Source organism: Heterodontus francisci, unplaced genomic scaffold (genome assembly GCF_036365525.1).
Source record: "Heterodontus francisci isolate sHetFra1 unplaced genomic scaffold, sHetFra1.hap1 HAP1_SCAFFOLD_499, whole genome shotgun sequence".
NCBI classification, from domain to species: Eukaryota; Metazoa; Chordata; class Chondrichthyes; order Heterodontiformes; family Heterodontidae; genus Heterodontus; species Heterodontus francisci.
The window spans coordinates 800480-821993 of record NW_027142134.1 but is presented as its reverse complement, the minus strand read 5'-3'; positions in this window follow the sequence as shown (position 1 = coordinate 821993).

Sequence of the window (21514 nt, the reverse complement as noted above, 5' to 3'; positions counted from 1 at the left end):
AACGTGAAAATGCCAGTATATTACCTCCTATCCCATTTGTTTTAATTTTGCGAAGCAAGCTCCTTCTGGTGGACTTCATCAAAAACCTTCTGAAAATACAAGTATACCATGTCCACCAACTCCCCTTTATCAATTCTGTTAGTAACATCCTCAAAATCTCCAACAGGTTCGTCAAACATCATTTCCCATTCATAAATCCATGTTAACTATGCCCAATCAGATCATTGTTATCCAAGTCCATTTATCACATCCTTTCGAAATGATTCTCGCAGGTTTCCAACGATTAATGAAAGGCTAACAGCTTTGGAATTCCCTGTTTTCTCTCTCCCTCCCTCTTAAATAGTGGGTGACATTTGCGACCTTCCAAGCTGCAGGAACCGCTCCGGAATCTGCAGATTCTTTGAAGATGATCAGCAATGCATTTCCATAGCTATCTCGTCAACACTCTGGCAAGTAGAATATCAGGTCCTGGGGACATACCAACCTTCAGCCCAATTAATTTCTTCAACTTCTTATAAGTAATACTAATTTCCTTCAATTCATTGCAGTTCTGCAGAAGGGTCACGTTATCTCTGCTTCTCTCTACACAGATGCGATCAGACCTGCTGAGTGTTTTCAGCATTTCTTGTTTTTATTTCAGATTTCCAGCATCCATAGTATTATGCTTTTAATTTCCTTCAATTTTTCATTCCTACAATCCCTTGAATCTCTCATTCTGGGAGATTTCTTATATATTCCACTGACACAAAGTAATCATTTAGCTTCTCTGCCATTTCTCTGTTCCCCATTATAAATTCTAGTGACACTGCCTGTGATGGACCCACATTTGTCTTAGCCAAACGTTTCCTTTTTATGTACCTGTGGAAGCTTTTACAGTCCGTTTTCATATTTTTTCCAACAAACTTTCATATTCTATTCTCCCTTTCTTTATCAGTTTCTTCTTCCTCCTTTGATGTATTCTAAAGTCCTCCCAATTCTCAGGTTTACTCCGATTTAAGGCAACTTTATAGGCCTTTTATAGAATCATAGAGAGATACAGCACTGGAACAGGCCCTTCAGCCCACCGAGTCTGTGGGGAACAACAACCACCCATTTATACCAATCCGACATTAATCCCATATTCCCTACCACATTCCCACCATTCTTCTACCACCTACCTACACTAGGAGCAATTTACAATGGCCAATTTACCTATCAACCTGCTAGTCTTTGGCTGTGGGAGGAAACTGAAGCACGAGGATGAAACCCACGCGGCCACAGGTAGAACTTGCAGACTCCACATAGGCAATACCCAGGACTGAACCCGGGTTGCTGGAGCTGTGAAGCTGCGGTGCTAACCGCAGTTTTAATCTTATACAACCCTTAACTTCCTTTGTTATCCACAGTGACTGCCTTTACTTTTGGGATTTATGTGCCTGCAAGCAATGTATCGGTGCTGTAAACTATATAATCTTTCTTTAAAGACTATCGATTGCCAATGTTTTCTGCCCTTTCAGTTTCTTCGCTCCACCCAAACAGATTCCATATTTTGTTCTGCAGACCTGAGATCCTCCCTTACTAATGTACTGATCCCATCCCTTATTATCAGCACAACATTACGTCGTTTCCCTTGTTGCCTGTCCTTCCAAAAGGTCGAATATGCCTGCATATTCAGTTCTCCGTCTTGGTCACTCTGTAGCCACGTTTCCGTTATGACTATGAGATCATACCCATGTACCTCTATTTGGGCCTTTAAATCATCTACCCTGTTCCAAATACTGCGCGCATTAACCGTGCCTTATTGACATTCTGCATTCTAGTTGAAGCTCACCTTTGTTTCGCCTCCCTTCAAATGTCACCTTCTACTTTTCTACCTCCTGTTACCAGCTTTACTTCCTTCCAATTTGATCCTTCCTTCCAATTTCAAAAGGAAACTGGATGGGTGATTGAAGGAAGTGGACTTGCAGGGCTACGGGAATTGGGCAGGGGAGTAAGACTGACTTGATTGATCCACAGAGAACCAGCATGGTATCGATGGGACGAATGGACTCCTTATGTGTGGTAAGTGACTTTGACTCTATCACTGTCTATGACTGAATGTTGGATATGTCTCCTGATCCTACCTGGAAAGATCCAGATACATAGACGTTCAATGAAACTATGACCTGAACAGCCACTGACAGCTCCACGCCTCACCCTGGTGTGAGGCACCAGGTTATGTGACGGGAGGTGACACAGCTCTGTGACCACATCCTTATTGAATCAGAGTCACCTCACACACTACTCCTGGGTTAGATGTAGGTAGGAAAAGTGCTCTTGGAACACCCGGGGTGGGTAGAGCAGAGACCCCTCCTCCTCCATCGTTACAGAGCTTCCCCTCTCTGCAGCCTCTGCTCCATTTGTTGGTCATGTTACAGACCCAGAGACACTGTAACTACAGTCCCCATACCTCGTCCAGAGTTGGGACACCAAATCCTCTGTCCTCCCTGAATGTCTGCAGCAGCTCACAACACAACCTCCAGAAAACCATCCACAGCACCTCCTCCAACTGTACAAAAGCAGAAGTAAGTCAAAAGCCCCTCACCTGTAAGTTGGATGTCTGGTCCTTTTAAATAACACTAGAGGGAGTTCCTCGTGCTGCTGAATGTATGTTCAGCTGAGAGTGACTAACACAGGCGGTCAGTGGACATGCACAGATCAAGTTTCAAAGACGTGCATCAAAGCTGCCGGAATAGCAGTTTGACATGACATTCCACAACTCCTCATGCTACTAGTGCACACAACGTACACCCGGGCTAGAGTACTGCACAGCATGGGACAGTTTGCAGGCCACACCAGAAGTGGCTGGGAGCTCAGTTCAGACCCTTTTCTGGATCCAGGCTTCCACAGTGTGGGCAACAATGCTGCTGTAAGAGCTGAAAATCACCACCAGGGAGAGATAGTGAGGGAAGGAAATTCACTTTAAAAGGGGACATGGAAATAGACTTGATGGTGGAAGAAATGCTGGAATATGGGAATGGGCAGGGGAATGGGGCTAATTGGAGGGGCGAGGCCATGGAGGGATTCAAACACAAGAATGAGATTATTAAAATTAAGGTGCTGTCAGACCGGGAGCCAATGTAGATCAGTCAGCACAGGGGTGATGGGTGATCGGGATTTGGTGTGAGTTAGAATACAGGCAGCAGATTTCTGGATGGGCTGTGGTTTATAACCTGCAGGGGGACCAGGATAGAATTGGAAAAATGAAGTGAATAAAGGCACAGATGAGGGTTTATGCAGCAGAAGGGCTGAGGCAGAGGTGGAGATGGATGATATTACAAAGGTGGTAATCGGCAGGATTGGTGATGCAGGGAATATGGGGATGAACTCAGCTCTGGTATAAATAGAGTACAGAGGTTGTGAACAGTCTGGTTCAGCCTCAGATATCGGGCAGGGTGGGGTATATGTTTCACAGATAGGGGATGGAATTTGTGATGAAGACCAATGACACTGGCTTCAGCCTTCCCAATATTTGCATTACGGAACAGTATTTCAGTGAAACAGGGTTTGCAGATCTCCTAGCGGAAAATAGAGACTTACAAGGAGCACAGACAGGACCGAAGATGATTGATAAACTTACAAGAACTGCAATACAATTAGCAATGGATTTACAGCTAATAGCTGGAGGTAGAGATTCACCAGCAACAGTAGCAGCAGCAAGAAGGGCAGAGTAAATTACAGGAGCAGTAATGCAATTAAACATGGTTTGTAGAAATAATAGCTGTATAGAGAGACCTACCAGGGACACCAACAATAGCCAGGATGGGATAGTAAATATATTGAAATATCACAAGTGCATACCGGATCCGATCGTCTAATGAGTACCAATCCCAATATGTAGAAAGATAGTAAAGATCCGAGGATAAACTCCTGTCCATTGTTGTAACATTCAAATCTATTGTTCTCAGATTCTGATCTATCCCTTCCCTCTCTCTGGAGCCACTGATCCCTGTCAGTGCTGAGCGTGATGTTCCCTTTGACACCATGTGATAACACATTGAAAGAGTCCCTTATTAATAGAAAAGGAAAACCCTCCAGTGACACAGTTAGGGTCCATGGAGACTGACATTAATTGCAGTTACTGAACAAACAGGTTCAGTTAACCCTTTTCATTTGGACAACTTTTGTACCACAATAAACGATAACATTTGCCCAGTCTGAATGGGATGTATGAGGATTGCTGAGGGAGGGAAAGGTGAGAATAGCAGATGCACAGGCCAGAATCTTCCAATACACCTTGGATATGGGAGTCGTGGCAGAGGACTGGAGGGTTGCCAATGTTGCACTCTAATTAAAAAAGGAGAGGTGGAGTAAACACTGTATTTACTGTCACTGATGGGGAAATTTCTAGAGTTCACATCCCAGGACAAAAGTATTTGCTGCTTGAGAAAAGAAAAAAACCATGGACAACAAATGGCCAGCAGCAAGGATATGGTAAGACAAGTCATGTCCAGTAAATGCCAACAACAACAACGTATATTTATATCGTGCCTTTTATGCAATAAAACATCGCAAGAGCTCCAAAGGAGCATTTTGAAGCAAAGTATGACACAGGGCCACAACAGGAGATATGAGGTCAGATGACCAACAGCTTGGTCAAAGAGGAAGGTTTTATGTAGTGTCTTAAGGGAGGAATGTGATGCAGAGAGGCAGTGACAGTGGGATAGTGGTAATGTCATTGAACTAGTAATCCAGAGGCTCAGGCTAATGCCCTGGGTTCAAATCCCACCATAGCAGCTGGCGGAATTTAAAATTCAATGATTTAATATATTCAATTGATAAATACAAATTTGGAATTGAAAGTTGGACTTAATAATGTTGCCATGAAAGTATCATCGATTTTTATAACAATCTATCTGGTTCACTAATGTCCTTTAGGGAAGGTGATCTACCATCCTTATCTGTTCTGGTCTCCATGTAACTCAATGTGGTTCACTTCTAACTGTCCTCTGAAATAGTCTAGAAAGCCAATAAGTGTCAAGCATAATTATGGATGGACAACAAAGATGCAGGAATGGTATTCCAGAGATTTTCATAAGGGTCGTTAACTAGTCTCGCTCGTAACTCTGGACACAGGTCTTTGTGTCGACATTCCTGGGAATGATAATGTGAAGCCTCATGTCCACATTTCGAAACAATTGTTGTTTATAAACGGTCATCTTTTTGATTGGTTACTCTATGGTTCAATCATGAGTATTACAAGAAATAATGAGACAGCACTCAAAACTCAAATTAAACACTCCACTAGATTCTGTAGGAACACTACTACTTTACAATTATACAAAATACCCATTCACAATGTACCGGTGAACAATTGTAATTGACCTAAGTCTGACAATTACATTAAATCAAACCCCAGATCTTACAAGTGGTGCTGAAACCCGGGACTTTGACTACTATGCAAACCGAGGGTGTTGTAGCAAAGTTTCGCAAACATATCAATATTCGTTTGACCAGTGAAAACTGTTGCAGGGATAAACTCTTTTGAGGGGCAGACGATTATACTGACCCCGTGATGTCTCTTTACATACACATTATGTCACAAAATGACAATGGGAAGAAGGGTCTCTGGGAAACATATGAGGAAGAGTTTAGCACTAAGTGTAATATGGACAGTATCCAGTCCCTGTTAGGAGACTGTCTATGAAAGCATGCACACGTTCCATTTAAAATATAGTGAAGTTTATCCAGGCACACGTCTTGGCTAAACATCAGAAGGGAGAAAAGGCTTTAAATCTGACTCCATGTGCAGCATCACACCGTGCACAGTGCGATGAGGAAGTGATCGAGTCACAGGTGAGAGAAATGGTAGCTCAAAGTGAACAGACCCAGCAGCAGCAGCAGACACAGCTACATGAGTTACACAATAAGCTAGTGTACTTTACTGTCACTATACAACAACAGCCACTTAATGTAGGACAAGCTTGTGCAGTTCAGCAGCAGTTAGAGTTTGCAGAGAAACATATTGTTACTGTCACACAGGATAATGTCCAGTTGACCCAGATGTTAGAGGATTCTAGAGGTGTCCTTAGGGAGTTACAGGAGTGACCCCACCTGAAGACAGAGCATGCACAGTACAGGTCTAACGTTCAGTGATTGCAAACCCAGAGGGAAAGCAGCTCCCAGGCGGGTGTAGCAGCCGTCACAAAAAGCAGAGTATCACACAGGTGGCACTAAAACGGAGCAGGAGGCCTCGGAGGGGGGCAATGTTGGAGAGGGAGAACGTTTACCAATCTGTCCCGTTAAGTTAACATCCTTGACAGGCTGTCCCGTTAATGTGGTGACAACACCGAATGGAACAGTCTGTTACTCTCAATCCAACCAAATCACGTGTGAGGTTAACAAAGAACAAAGAAAATTACAGCACAGGAACAGGCCCTTCGGCCCTCCAAGCCTACGCCAATCCAAATCCTCTATCTAAACCTGTCGACTATTTTCTAATGGTCTGTATCTCTTTACTTCCTGCCCATTCATGTATCTGTCTGGATACATCTTAAAAGACGCTATCGTGCCCGCGTCTACCACCTCCACCAGCAATGCTTTCCAGAGAGAGAGAGAGAGAGAGAGAGAGAGAGTGCTGATCACACTAGGGCCCTGTCCAGCATGAGGCAATGTGCTCATCACACTACATTCCAGTCCAGCATGAGGCACTGTGCTCATCACACTACAGTTCAGTCCAGCATGAGGCAATGTGCTCATCACACTACAGTCCAGTCCAGCATGAGGCACTGTGCTGATCACACTACAGTCCTGTCCAGCGTGAGGCACTGTGCTAATCACACTACAGTCCTGTCCAACATAGGGCACTGTGCTGATGACACCACAGTCCTGTCCAGCATGGGGCACTGTGCTGATCACACTACAGTCCTGTCCAACATAGGGCACTGTGCTGATCACACTAGAACCCTGTCCAGCATGAGGCACTGTGCGGATCACACTACAGTCCAGTCCAGCATGGGGCACTGTGCTGATCACACTAGAACCCTGTCCAGCATGAGGCACTGTGCGGATCACACTACAGTCCAGTCCAGCATGGGGCACTGTGCTGATCACACGAGAGCCCTGTCCAGCATGAGGCAATTTGCTCATCACACTACAGTCCAGTCCAGCATTAGGCACTGTGCTGATCACACTACAGTCCTGTCCAGCATGGGGCACTGTGTTCATCACACTACAGTCCTGTCCAGCATGGGGCACTGTGCTGATCACAAGAGAGCTCTGTCCAGCATGGGGCACGGTGCTGATCACACTACAGTCCTGTCCAGCAAAAGGCACTGTGCTCATCACACTACAGTTCAGTCCAGCATGAGGCAATGTGCTCATCACACTACAGTCCAGTCCAGCATGAGGCACTGTCCTTATCACACTGCAGTCCTGTCCAGTGTGAGGCACTGTGCTGATCACACTACAGTCCTGTCCAGCATGGGGCACTGTGCTGATCACACTAGAGCCCTGTCCAGCATGAGGCACTGTGCTGATCACACTACAGTCCAGTCCAGCATGGGGCACTGTGCTGATCACACTAGAGCCCTGTCCAGCATGAGGCAATGTGCTCATCACACGACAGTCCAGTCCAGCATGAGGCACTGTGCTGATCACACTAGACCTCTGTCCAGCATGGGGCAATGTGCTGATCACACTACAGTCCTGTCCAGCATGGGGCACTGTGCTAATCACACTACAGTCCTGTCCAGCATGAGGCACTGTGCTGATCACACTAGAGCCCTGTCCAGCATGGGGCACTGTGCTGATCACACGACAGTCCTGTCCAGCAAAAGGCACTGTGCTAATCACACTGCAGTCTAGTCCAGCATGAGGCAATGTGCTCATCACACTACTGTCCAGTCCAGCATGAGGCACTGTGCTGATCACACTACAGTGCTGTCCAGCATGAGGCACTGTGCTGCTCACACTGCAGTCCAGTCCAGCATGAGGCACTGTGCTGATCACACTACAGTCCTGTCCAGCATGAGGCACTGTGCTGATCACACGACAGTCCTGTGCAGCATGAGGCACTGTGCTGATCACACTGCTGTCCAGTCCAGCATGGGGCTCTGTGCTGATCACACCAGAGCATTGTCCAGCATGGGTCAATGTGCTGATCACACTATAGTCCAGTCCAGCATGAGGCACTGTGCTGATCACTCTACAGACCTGTGCTGCATGAGGCACTGTCCTGATCACACTACAGTCCAGTCCAGCATGAGGCAATGTGCTGATGACACTACAGTCCTGTCCAGCATGGGGCACTGTGCTGATCATACTACAGTCCAGTACAGTATGAGGCACTGTGCTGATCACACTACAGTCCTGTGCAGCATGAGGCACTGTGCTGATCAGACTACAGTCCTGTCCAGCATGGGGCACTGTTCTGAAAACAGTACAGTCCTGTCCAGCATGAGGCACTGTGCTGATCACACTACAGTCCTGTCCAGCATGGGGCACTGTGTTCATCACACTACTGTCCTGTCCAGCATGGCGCACTGTGCTGATCACACTAGAGCCCTGTCCAGCATGAGGCACTGTGCTAATCACACGAGAGCACTGTCCAGCATGGGGCACGGTGCTGATCACACTGCAGTCCTGTCCAGCAAAAGGCACTGTGCTCATCACACTACAGTTCAGTCCAGCATGAGGCAATGTGCTCATCACACTACAGTCCAGTCCAGCATGAGCCACTGTGCTTATCACACTACAGTCCTGTCCAGCGTGAGGCACTGTGCTGATCACACTACAGTCCTGTCCAACATAGGGCACTGTGCTGATCACACTACAGTCCTGTCCAGCATGGGGCACTGTGCTGATCACACTACAGTCCTGTCCAACATAGGGCACTGTGCTGACCACACTGGAGCCCTGTCCAGCATGAGGCACTGTGCTGATCACTCTACAGTCCTGTGCTGCATGAGGCACTGTGCTGATCACACTACAGTCCAGTCCAGCATGAGGCACTGTGCTGATGACACTACAGTCCTGTCCAGCATGGGGCACTGTGCTGATCACACTACAGTCCAGTCCAGCATGAGGCACTGTGCTGATCACACTAGAGCTTTGTCCAGCATGGGTCAATGTGCTGATCACACTACAGTCCAGTCCAGCATGAGGCACTGTGCTGATCACTCTACAGTCCTGTGCTGCATGAGACACTGTGCTGATCACACTAGAGCTTTGTCCAGCATGGGTCAATGTGCTGATCACACTACAGTCAAGTCCAGCATGAGGCACTGTGCTGATGACACTACAGTCCTGTCCAGCATGGGGCACTGTGCTGATCACACGACAGTCCAGTCCAGTATGAGGCACTGTGCTGATCACACTACAGTCCTGTGCAGCATGAGGCACTGTGCTGATCACACCACAGTCCTGTCCAGCATGGGGCACTGTTCTGAAAACAGTACAGTCCTGTCCAGCATGAGGCACTGTGCTGATCACACTACTGTCCTGTACAGCATGGGGCATGTGCTGAGCACACTACAGTCCAGTCCAGCATGAGGCACTGTGCTGATCACACTGCAGTCCTGTCCAGCATGGGGCACTGTGCTGATCACACCAGAGCCCTGTCCAGCATGAGGCAATGTGCTCATCACACTGCAGTCCTGCCCAGCTTGGGGCACTGTGTTCATCACACTGCAGTCCAGTCCAGCATGGGGCACTGTGCTGATCACACTACAGTCCTGTCCAACATAGGGCACTGTGCTGAGCACACTGGAGCCCTGTCCAGCATGGGGCACTGTGCTGATCACACTACAGTCCTGTCCAGCGTGAGGCACTGTGCTGATCACACTACAGTCATGTCCAACATAGGGCACTGTGCTGATGACACTACAGTCCTGTCCAGCCTGGGGCACTGTTCTGAAAACAGTACAGTCCTGTCCAGCATGAGGCACTGTGCTGATCACACTGGAGCCCTGTCCAGCATGGGGCACTGTGCTGATCACACTACAGTCCAGTCCAGCATGAGGGACTATGCTGATCACACTACAGTCCTGTCCAGCATGGGGCACTGTGCTGATCACACTAGAGCCCTGTCCAGCATGAGGCACTATGCTGATCACACTACAGTCCAGTCCAGCATGGGGCACTGTGCTGATCACACTAGAGCCCTGTCCAGCTTGAGGCAATGTGCTCATCACCCCACTGTCCAGTCCAGCATGAGGCACTGTGCTGATCGCACTAAAGTCCTGTCCAGCATGGGGCACTGTGTTCATCACACCACAGTCCTGTCCAGCATGGGGCACTGTGCTGATCACACGAGAGCCCTGTCCAGCATGAGGCACTGTGCTGATCACACGAGAGCACTGTCCAGCATGGGGCACGGTGCTGATCACACTACAGTCCTGTCCAGCAAAAGGCACTGTGCTCATCACACTACAGTTCAGTCCAGCATGAGGCAATGTGTTCATCACACTACAGTCCTGTCCAGCATGAGGCACTGTGCTGATCACACTAGAGCCCTGTCCAGCATGGGGCACTGTGCTGATCACACTGGAGCCCTGTCCAGCATGGGTCAATGTGCTGATCACACTGCAGTCCTGTCCAGCATGGGGCACTGTGCTGATCACACTGCTGTCCAGTCCAGCATGAGGCACTGTGCTGATCATACTAGAGCCCTGTCCAGCTTGGGGCACTGTGCTGATCACACTAGAGCCCTGTCCAGCATGAGGCAATGTGCTCATCACACTACAGTCCAGTCCAGCATGAGGCACTGTGCTCATCACACTACAGTCCTGTCCAGCATGGGGCACTGTGTTCATCACACTACAGTCCTGTCCAGCATGGGGCACTGTGCTGATCACACTGGAGCCCTGTCCAGCATGAGGCACTGTGCTGATCACACGAGAGCACTGTCCAACATGGGGCACGGTGCTGATCACACTACAGTCCTGTCCAGCAAAAGGCACTGTGCTCATCACACTACAGTTCAGTCCAGCATGAGGCAATGTGCTCATCACACTCCAGTCCAGTCCAGCATGAGGCACTGTGCTTATCACACTAGAGCCCTGTCCAGCATGGGGCACTGTGCTGATCACACTAGAGCCCTGTCCAGCATGGGTTAATGTGCTGATCACACTACAGTCCTGTCCAGCATGGGGCACTGTGCTGATCACACAAGAGCCCTGTCCAGCATGGGGCACTGTGCTGATCACACGACAGTCCTGTCCAGCAAAAGGCAATGTGCTCATCACACTACAGTCTAGTCCAGCATGAGGCAATGTGCTCATCACACTGCAGTCCAGTGCAGCATGAGGCACTGTGCTGATCACACGACAGTCCTGTCCAGCATGAGGTACTGTGCTGATCACACGACAGTCCAGTGCAGCATGAGGCACTGTGCTGATCACACTACAGTCGTGTCCAGCATGGGGCAATGTGCTGATCACAGTACAGTCCAGTCCAGCATGAGGCACTGTGCTGATCACACTACAGTCCTGTCCAGCATGAGGCACTGTGCTGATCACACTACAGTCCTGTCCAGCATTTGGCACTGTGCTGATCACACTACAGTCCAGTCCAGTATGAGGCACTGTGCTGATCACACTACAGTCCTGTGCAGCATGAGGCACTGTGCTGATCACACTATAGTCGTGTCCAGCATGGGGCACTGTTCTGAAAACAGTACAGTCCTGGACAGCATGGGGCTCTGTGCTGACCACACTAGAGCCCTGTCCAGCATGAGGCACTGTGCTGATCACACGACAGTCCTGTCCAGCATAGGGCACTGTGCTGACCTCACTAACGACCAGCCCAGCATGGGGCACTGTGCAGATCACGCCAGTGCCCAGTGCAGCATGGGGCATTGTGCTGAGCACGCTAGAACCCATGTCCAACCTGGGGCATTGTGCTCAACACACTAGATCCCTGTCCAATACGGGGCAGTGTGCTGACCACACGATAACCCTGACCAGCATGGGGCTCTGTGCTGACCACACTAGAATCTTTCCAGCATGGGGCACTGTGCTGACCACACTAGCGTCTTTCCAGCATGGGGCACTGTGCTGACCACACTTGCGTCTTTCCAGCATGGGGCACGGTGCTGACCACATTTGATCCCTCCCAGCATGGGGCGCTGTGCTGACCTCTCTGGCGCACTGTAAAGCATGGGGCACTGTGCTGACCAACTGGAATCCTGCCCAGCACGAGGAGGCAAGTGCTGACCACACTGGAGCCCTACCTAGCGTGGGGCAATGTGCTGATCACACCAGTGACCTGCGCAACATGGAGCACTGTGCTGACCACACTAGAGACCTGCCCAGCATGGGGCACTGTGCTGATCACACGACAGTCCTTTCCAGCATGAGGCACTGTTCTGAAAACAGTACAGTCCTGTCCAGCATGGGGCTCTGTGCTGACCACACTAGAGCCCTGTCCAGCTTGAGGCACTGTGCTGATCACACTACAGTCCTGCCGAGCATGGGGCACTGTGCTGACCACTCTAGAGTACTGTCCAAGATGAGGCACAGTGCTGATCACACTACAGTCCTGTCCAGCATGAGGCACTGTGCGGACCACACTAGAACCCTGCCCAGCATGGGGCACTGTGCTGACCACACTAGAATCCTTCCAGCATGAGGCACTGTGCTGACCACACTAGCCTCTTTCCAGCATGGGGCACTGTGCTGACCACTCTAGAGCACTGTAAAGCATGGGGCACTGTGCTGACCACACGAGAACCCTGCCCAACATGGGGCACTGTGCTGATCACACTGGAGCCCTGCCCAGAATGGGGCTCTGTGCTGTACACACTAGAACCCTGACCAGCATGGGGCTCTGTGCTGTACACACTAGAACCCTGACCAGCATCGGGCACTGTGCTGACCTCACTAGAACCCTGCCCAGCATGGGGCACTGTGCTGACCACACTATAACCCTGCCCAGCATGGGGCTCTATGCTGACCACACTAGAATCTTTCCAGCATGGGGCTCTGTGCTGACCACACGAGCGTCTTTCCAGCATGGGGCACGGTGCTGAACAGATTTGATCCCTTCCCAGCATGGGACGATGTGCTGACCACTCTGGAGCACTGTAAAGCATGGGGCACTGTGCTGACCACATTTGATCCCTTCCCAGCATGGGGCGCTGTGCTGACCTCTTTAGAGCACTGTCAAGCATGGGGCACTGTGCTGACCACACTGGAGCCCTACCTATCATGGGGCAATGTGCTGATCATACTGGTGACCTACCCAAAATGGGGCAATGTGCTGACCACACGAGAGACATGCCCAGCATGGGGCACTGTGCTGATCACAGTACAGTCCTTTCCAGCATGACGCACTGTGCTGATCACACTACAGTCCTGTACAACATGGGGCAATGTGCTGACCACACCAGAGTCCTGTCCAGCACGAGGCACTGTGCTGATCACACTACAGTCCTGCCATTCATGGGGCACTCTGCCGACCACTCTAGACCCCTGTCCAGCATGAGGCACAGTGCTGATCACGCTACAGTCCTGTCCAGCGTGAGGCACTGTGCTGACCACACTACAGTCCTGTCCAGCATAAGGCACTGTGCTGACCACACTGGAGCCCTGACCAGCATGGGGCACTGTTCTGACACTTCGAGCGACCTGTCCAGCATGGGGCACGGTGCTGATCACACTACAGTCCTGTCCAGCATGAGGCAATGTGCTCATCACACTACAGTCCAGTCCAGCATGAGGCACTGCGCTGATCACACTAGAGCCCTGTCCAGCATGGGGCAATGTGCTGATCACACTACAGTCCTGTCCAGCATGGGGCACTGTGCTGATCACACTACAGTCCTGTCCAGCATGAGGTACTGTGCTGATCACACTAGAGCCCTGTCCAGCATGGGGCAATGTGCTGATCACACGACAGTCCTGTCCAGCAAAAGGCACTGTGCTCATCACACCACAGTCTAGTCCAGCATGAGGCAATGTGCTCATCACACTACAGTCCAGTCCAGCATGAGGCACTGTGCTGATCAAACTAGAGCCCTGTCCAGCATGTGGCAATGTGCTGATCACACTTCAGTCCTGTCCAGCATGGGGCACTGTGCTGATCACACTACAGTCCAGTCCAGCATGAGGCACTGTGCTGATCACACTGCAGTCCTGTCCAGCATGAGGCACTGTGCTGCTCACACTGCAGTCCAGTCCAGCATGAGGCACTGTGCTGATCACACTACAGTCCTGTCCAGCATGAGGCACTGTGCTGATCCCACTACAGTCCTGTCCAGCATGAGGCACTGTGCTGCTCACACTGCAGTCCAGTCCAGCATGAGGCACTGTGCTGATCACACTACAGTCCTGTCCAGCATGGGGCATTGTGCTCATCACAGTACACTCCAGTCCAGCATGAGGCACTGTGCTGAACACAGTACAGTCCAGTCCAGCATGAGGCACTGTGCTGATCACACTACAGTCCTGTCCAGCACGGGGCACTGTGCTGATCACACTACAGTCCAGTCCAGTATGAGGCACTGTGCTGATCACACTACAGTCCTGTGCAGCATGGGGCACTGTGCTGACCACAATGAAGCCCTGTCCAGCATGGGGCACTGTGCTGATCACACTACTGTCCGGTCCAGCATGGGTCAATGTCCTGATCACACCAGAGCCCTGTCCAGCATGAGGCAATGTGCTCATCACACTACAGTCCTGTCCAGCATGGGCCACTGTGCTGAGCATACTGCAGTCCAGACCAGCATGAGGCACTGTGCTGATCACACTACAGTCCAGTCCAGCATGAGGCACTGTGCTGATCACACTACAGTCCAGTCCAGCATGGGGCACTGTGCTGATCACACCAGAGCCCTGTCCAGCATGAGGCAATGTGCTCATCACACTACAGTCCTGTCCAGCATGGGGCACTGTGCTGATCACACCAGAGCCCTGTCCAGCATGAGGCAATGTGCTCATCACACTACAGTCCTGTCCAGCATGGGGCACTGTGCTGTTCACACCAGAGCCCTGTCCAGCATGAGGCAATGTGCTCATCACACTACAGTCCAGTCCAGCATGAGGCACTGTGCTGATCACACTACATCCCGTCCAGCATGAGGCACTGTGCTGATCACACCACAGTCCTGTCCAGCATGGGGCACTGTGCTGATGACACTACAGTCCTGTCCAGCATGGGGCACTGTGCTGACCTCACTGGAGCCCGGTCCAGCATGGGGCTCTGTGCTGATCACACTAGAGCACTGTCCAGCATGGGCACGGTGCTGATCACACTATAGTCCTGTCCAGCAAAAGGCACTGTGCTCATCACACGACAGTTCAGTCCAGCATGAGGCAATGTGCTCATCACACTACAGTCCAGTCCAGCATGAGGCACTGTGCTTATCACACTAGAGTCCTGTCCAGCGTGAGGCACTGTGCTGATCACACAACAGTCCTGTCCAACATAGGGCACTGTGCTGATGACACTACAGTCCTGTCCAGCATGGGGCACTGTGCTGACCTCACTGGAGCCCGGTCCAGCATGGGGCTCTGTGCTGATCACACTGCACTCCTGTCCAGCGTGAGGCACTGTGCTTATCACACTACAGTCCTGTCCAACATAGGGCACTGTGCTGATGACACTACAGTCCAGTCCAGCATGGGGCACTGTGCTGATCACAATACAGTCCTGTCCAACATTGGGCACTGTGCTGACCTCACTGGAGCCCGGTCCAGCATGGGGCTCTGTGCTGATCACACTGCACTCCTGTCCAGCGTGGGGCACTGTGCTGATGACACTACAGTCCTGTCCAGCATGGGGCACTGTGCTGACCTCACTAGAGCCCTGTCCAGCATGAGGCACTGTGCTGATCACACTAGAGCACTGTCCAGCATGGGCACGGTCCTGATCACACTACAGTCCTGTCCAGCAAAAGGCACTGTGCTCATCACACGACAGTTCAGTCCAGCATGAGGCAATGTGCTCATCACACTACAGTCCAGTCCAGCATGAGGCACTGTGCTTATCACACTAGAGTCCTGTCCAGCGTGAGGCACTGTGCTGATCACACAACAGTCCTGTCCAACATAGGGCACTGTGCTGATGACACTACAGTCCTGTCCAGCATGGGGCACTGTGCTGACCTCACTGGAGCCCGGTCCAGCATGGGGCTCTGTGCTGATCACACTGCACTCCTGTCCAGCGTGAGGCACTGTGCTTATCACACTACAGTCCTGTCCAACATAGGGCACTGTGCTGATGACACTACAGACCTGTCCAGCATGGGGCACTGTGCTGATCACACTACAGTTCTGTCCAACATAGGGCACTGTGCTGACCTCACTGGAGCCCGGTCCAGCATGGGGCTCTGTGCTGATCAAACTGCACTCCTGTCCAGCGTGAGGCACTGTGCTGATCACACCAGAGCCCTGTCCAGCATGAGGCAATGTGCTCATCACACTACAGTCCTGTCCAGCATGGGGCACTGTGCTGATCACACTACAGTCCTGTCCAACATAGGGCACTGTGCTGACCTCACTGGAGCCCGGTCCAGCATGGGGCTCTGTGCTGATCACACTGCACTCCTGTCCAGCGTGAGGCACTGTGCTGATGACACTACAGTCCTGTCCAACATAGGGCACTGTGCTGATGACACTACAGTCCTGTCCAGCATGGGGCACTGTTCTGAAAAATGTACAGTCCTGTCCAGCATGAGGCACTGTGATGATCACACTGGAGCCCTGTCCAGCATGGGGCACTGTGCTGATCACTCTACAGCGCTGTCCAGCATGAGGCATTGTGCTGATCACAATACAGTCCAGTCCAGCATGGGGCACTGTGCTGATCACACTAGAGCCCTTTCCAGCATGAGGCAATGTGCTCATCACACGACAGTCCAGTCCAGCATGAGGCACTGTGCTGATCACACTACAGTCCTGTCCAGCATGGGGCACTGTGTTCATCACATTAAAGTGTTGTCTAGCATGGGGCACTGTGCTGCTCACACTGCAGTCCAGTCCAGCATGAGGCACTGTGCTGATCACACTACAGTCCTGTCCAGCATGAGGCACTGTGCTGATCACACTGCAGTCCTGTCCAGCATGGGGCATTGTGCTCATCACAGTACACTCCAGTCCAGCACGAGGCACTGTGCTGATCACAGTACAGTCCAGTCCAGCATGAGGCACTGTGCTGATCACACTACAGTCCTGTCCAGCATGGGGCACTGTGCTGATCACACTACAGTCCTGTCCAGTATGAGGCACTGTGCTGATCACACTACAGTCCTGTGCAGCATGAGGCACTGTGCTGATCACACTACAGTCCTGTACAGCATGGGACACTGTGCTGACCACACTGAAGCCCTGTCCAGCATGGGGCACTGTGCTGATCACACTACAGGCCGGTCCAGCATGGGTCAATGTTCTGATCACACCAGAGCCCTGTCCAGCATGAGGCAATGTGCTCATCACACTACAGTCCTGTCCAGCATGGGGCACTGTGCTGAGCACACTACAGTCCAGTCCAGCATGAGGCACTGTGCTGATCACACTACAGTCCAGTCCAGCTTGAGGCACTGTGCTGATCACACTACAGTCCTGTCCAGCATGGGGCACTGTGCTGATCACGCCAGAGCCCTGTCCAGCATGAGGCAATGTGCTCATCACACTACAGTCCTGTCCAGCATGGGGCACTGTGCTGATCACACCAAAGCCCTGTCCAGCATGAGGCAATGTGCTCATCACACTACAGTCCTGTCCAGCATGGGGCACTGTGCTGTTCACACCATAGCCCTGTCCAGCATGAGGCTCGGTGCTGATCACACTACAGTCCAGTCCAGCATGAGGCACATGCTGATCACACTACAGTCCTGTACAGCATGGGGCACTGTGCTGACCACACTGGAGCCCTGTCCAGCATGGGGCACTGTGCTGAGCACACTACAGTCCAGTCCAGCATGAGGCACTTTGCTGATCACACTACAGTCCAGTCCAGCATGAGGCACTGTGCTGATCACACTACAGTCCTGTCCAGCATGGGGCACTGTGCTGATCACACGAGAGCCCTGTCCAGCATGAGGCACTGTGCTGATCACACTAGAGCTCTGTCCAGCATGGGCACGGTGCTGATCACACTACAGTCCTGTCCAGCAAAAATCACTGTGCTAATCACACTACAGTTCAGTCCAGCATGAGGCAATGTGCTCATCACACTGCAGTCCAGTCCAGCATGAGGCACTGGGCTTATAACTCTACAGTCCTGTCCAGCGTGAGGCACTGTGCTGATCACACTACACTCCTGTCCAACATAGGGCACTGTGCTGATGACACTACAGTCCTGTCCAGCATGGGGCACTGTGCTGATCACACTACAGTCCTGTCCAACATAGGGCACTGTGCTGACCTCACTGGAGCCCGGTCCTGCATGGGGCTCTGTGCTGATCACACTGCACTCCTGTCCAGCGTGAGGCACTGTGCTGATCACACTACTGTCCTGTCCAACATAGGGCACTGTGCTGATGACAGTACAGTCCTGTCCAGCATTGGGCACTGTTCTGAAAACTGTACAGTCCTGTCCAGCATGAGGCACTGTGCTGATCACACTGGAGCCCTGTCCAGCATGGGGCACTGTGCTGAGCACACTGCAGTCCAGTCCAGCATGAAGCACTGTGCTGATCACACTACAGTCCTGTCCAGCATGGGGCACTGTGCTGATCACACTAGAGCCCTGTCCAGCATGAGGCACTGTGCTGATCACAATACAGTCCAGTCCAGCATGGGGCACTGTGCTGATCACACTAGAGCCCTGTCCAGCATGAGGCAATGTGCTCATCACACTACAGTCCAGTCCAGTATGAGGCACTGTGCTGATCACACTACAGTCCTGTCCAGCATGGGGCACTGTGTTCATCACACTAAAGTGTTGTCCAGCATGGGGCACTGTGCTGATCACACTAGAGCCCTGTCCAGCATGAGGCACTGTGCTGATCACACTAGAGCCCTGTCCAGCATGAGGCACTGTGCTGCTTACACTGCAGTCCAGTCCAGCATGAGGCACTGTGCTGATCACACTACAGTCCTGTCCAGCATGAGGCACTGTGCTGCTCACACTGCAGTCCAGTCCAGCATGAGGCACTGTGCTGATCACACTACAGTCCAGTCCAGCATGAGGCACTGTGCTGATCGCACTACAGTCCTGTCCAGCATGGGGCATTGTGCTCATCACTGTACACTCCAGTCCAGCATGAGGCACTGTGCTGATCTCAGTACAGTCCAGTCCAGCATGAGGCACTGTGCTGATCACACTACAGTCCTGTCCAGCATGGGGCACTGTGCTGATCACACTACAGTCCAGTCCAGTATGAGGCACTGTGCTGATCACACTACAGTCCTGTGCAGCATGAGGCACTGTGCTGATCACACTACAGTCCAGTACAGCATGGGGCACTGTGCTGACCACACTGAAGCCCTGTCCAGCATGGGGCACTGTGCTGATCACACTACAGTCCGGTCCAGCATGGGTCAATGTGCTGATCACACCAGAGCCCTGTCCAGCATGAGGCAATGTGCTCATCACACTACAGTCCTGTCCAGCATGGGGCACTGTGCTGAGCACACTGCAGTCCAGACCAGCATGCGGCACTGTGCTGATCACACTACAGTCCAGTCCAGCATGAGGCACTGTGCTGATCACACTACAGTCCAGTCCAGCATGGGGCACTGTGCTGATCACACCAGAGCCCTGTCCAGCATGAGGCAATGTGCTCATCACACTACAGTCCTGTCCAGCATGGGGCACTGTGCTGATCACACCAGAGCCCTGTCCAGCATGAGGCAATGTGCTCATCACACGACAGTCCTATCCAGCATGGGGCACTGTGCTGTTCACACCAGAGCCCTGTCCAGCATGAGGCAATGTGCTCATCACACTACAGTCCAGTCCATCATGAGGCACTGTGCTGATCACACTACATCCCGTCCAGCATGAGGCACTGTGCTGATCACACTACAGTCCTGTCCAGCATGGGGCACTGTGCTGATCACACTAGAGCCCTGTCCAGCATGAGGCACTGTGCTGATCACACTAGAGCACTGTCCAGCATGGGCACGGTGCTGATCACACTACAGTCCTGTCCAACATAGGGCACTGTGCTGACCTCACTGGAGCCCGGTCCAGCATGGGGCTCTGTGCTGAACACACTGCACTCCTGTCCAGCGTGAGGCACTGCGCTTATCACACTACAGTCCTGTCCAACATAGGGCACTGTGCTGATGACACTACAGTCCTGTCCAGCATGGGGCACTGTGCTGATCACACTACAGTCCTGTCCAACATAGGGCACTGTGCTGATCTCACTGGAGCCCGGTCCAGCATGGGGCTCTGTGCTGATCACACTGCACTCCTGTCCAGCGTGAGGCACTGTGCTGATCACACTACAGTCCTGTCCAACATAGGGCACTGTGCTGATGACACTACAGTCCTGTCCAGCATGGGGCACTGTTCTGAAAACTGTACAGTCCTGTCCAGCATGAGGTACTGTGCTGATCACACTGGAGCCCTGTCCAGCATGGGGCACTGTGCTGAGTACACTACAGTCCAGTCCAGCATGAGGCACTGTGCTGATCACACTACAGTCCTGTCCAGCATGGGGCACTGTGCTGATCACACTCGAGCCCTCTCCAGCATGAGGCACTGTGCTGATCACAATGCAGTCCAGTCCAGCCTGGGGCACTGTGCTGATCACACTAGAGCCCTATCCAGCATGAGACAATGTGCTCATCACACAACAGTCCAGTCCAGCATGAGGCACTGTGCTGATCACACTACAGTCCTGTCCAGCATGGGGCACTGTGTTCATCACACTAAAGTGTTGTCCAGCATGGGGCACTGTGCTGCTCACACTGCAGTCCAGTCCAGCATGAGGCACTGTGCTGATCACACTACAGTCCTGTCCAGCATGAGGCACTGTGCTGCTCACACTGCAGTCCTGTCCAGCATGGGGCATTGTGCTCATCACAGTACACTCCAGTCCAGCACGAGGCACTGTGCTGATCACAGTACAGTCCAGTCCAGCATGAGGCACTGTGCTGATCACACAACAGTCCTGTACAGCATGGGGCACTGTGCTGATCACACTACAGTCCAGTCCAGTATGAGGCACTGTGCTGATCACACTACAGTCCTGTGCAGCATGAGGCACTGTGCTGATCACACTACAGTCCTGTACAGCATGGGGCACTGTGCTGACCTCACTGAAGCCCTGTCCAGCATGGGGAACAGTGCTGATCACTCGACAGGCCTGTCCAGCATGGGTCAATGTGCTGATCACACCAGAGCCCTGTCCAGCATGAGGCAATGTGCTCATCACACTACAGTCCTGTCCAGCATGGGGCACTGTGCTGAGCACACTACAGTCCAGTCCAGCATGAGGCACTGTGCTGATCACACTACAGTCCAGTCCAGCATGAGGCACTGTGCTGATCACGCTACAGTCCTGTCCAGCATGGGGCACTGTGCTGATCACGCCAGAGCCCTGTCCAGCATGAGGCAATGTGCTCATCACACTACAGTCCTGTCCAGCATGGGGCAC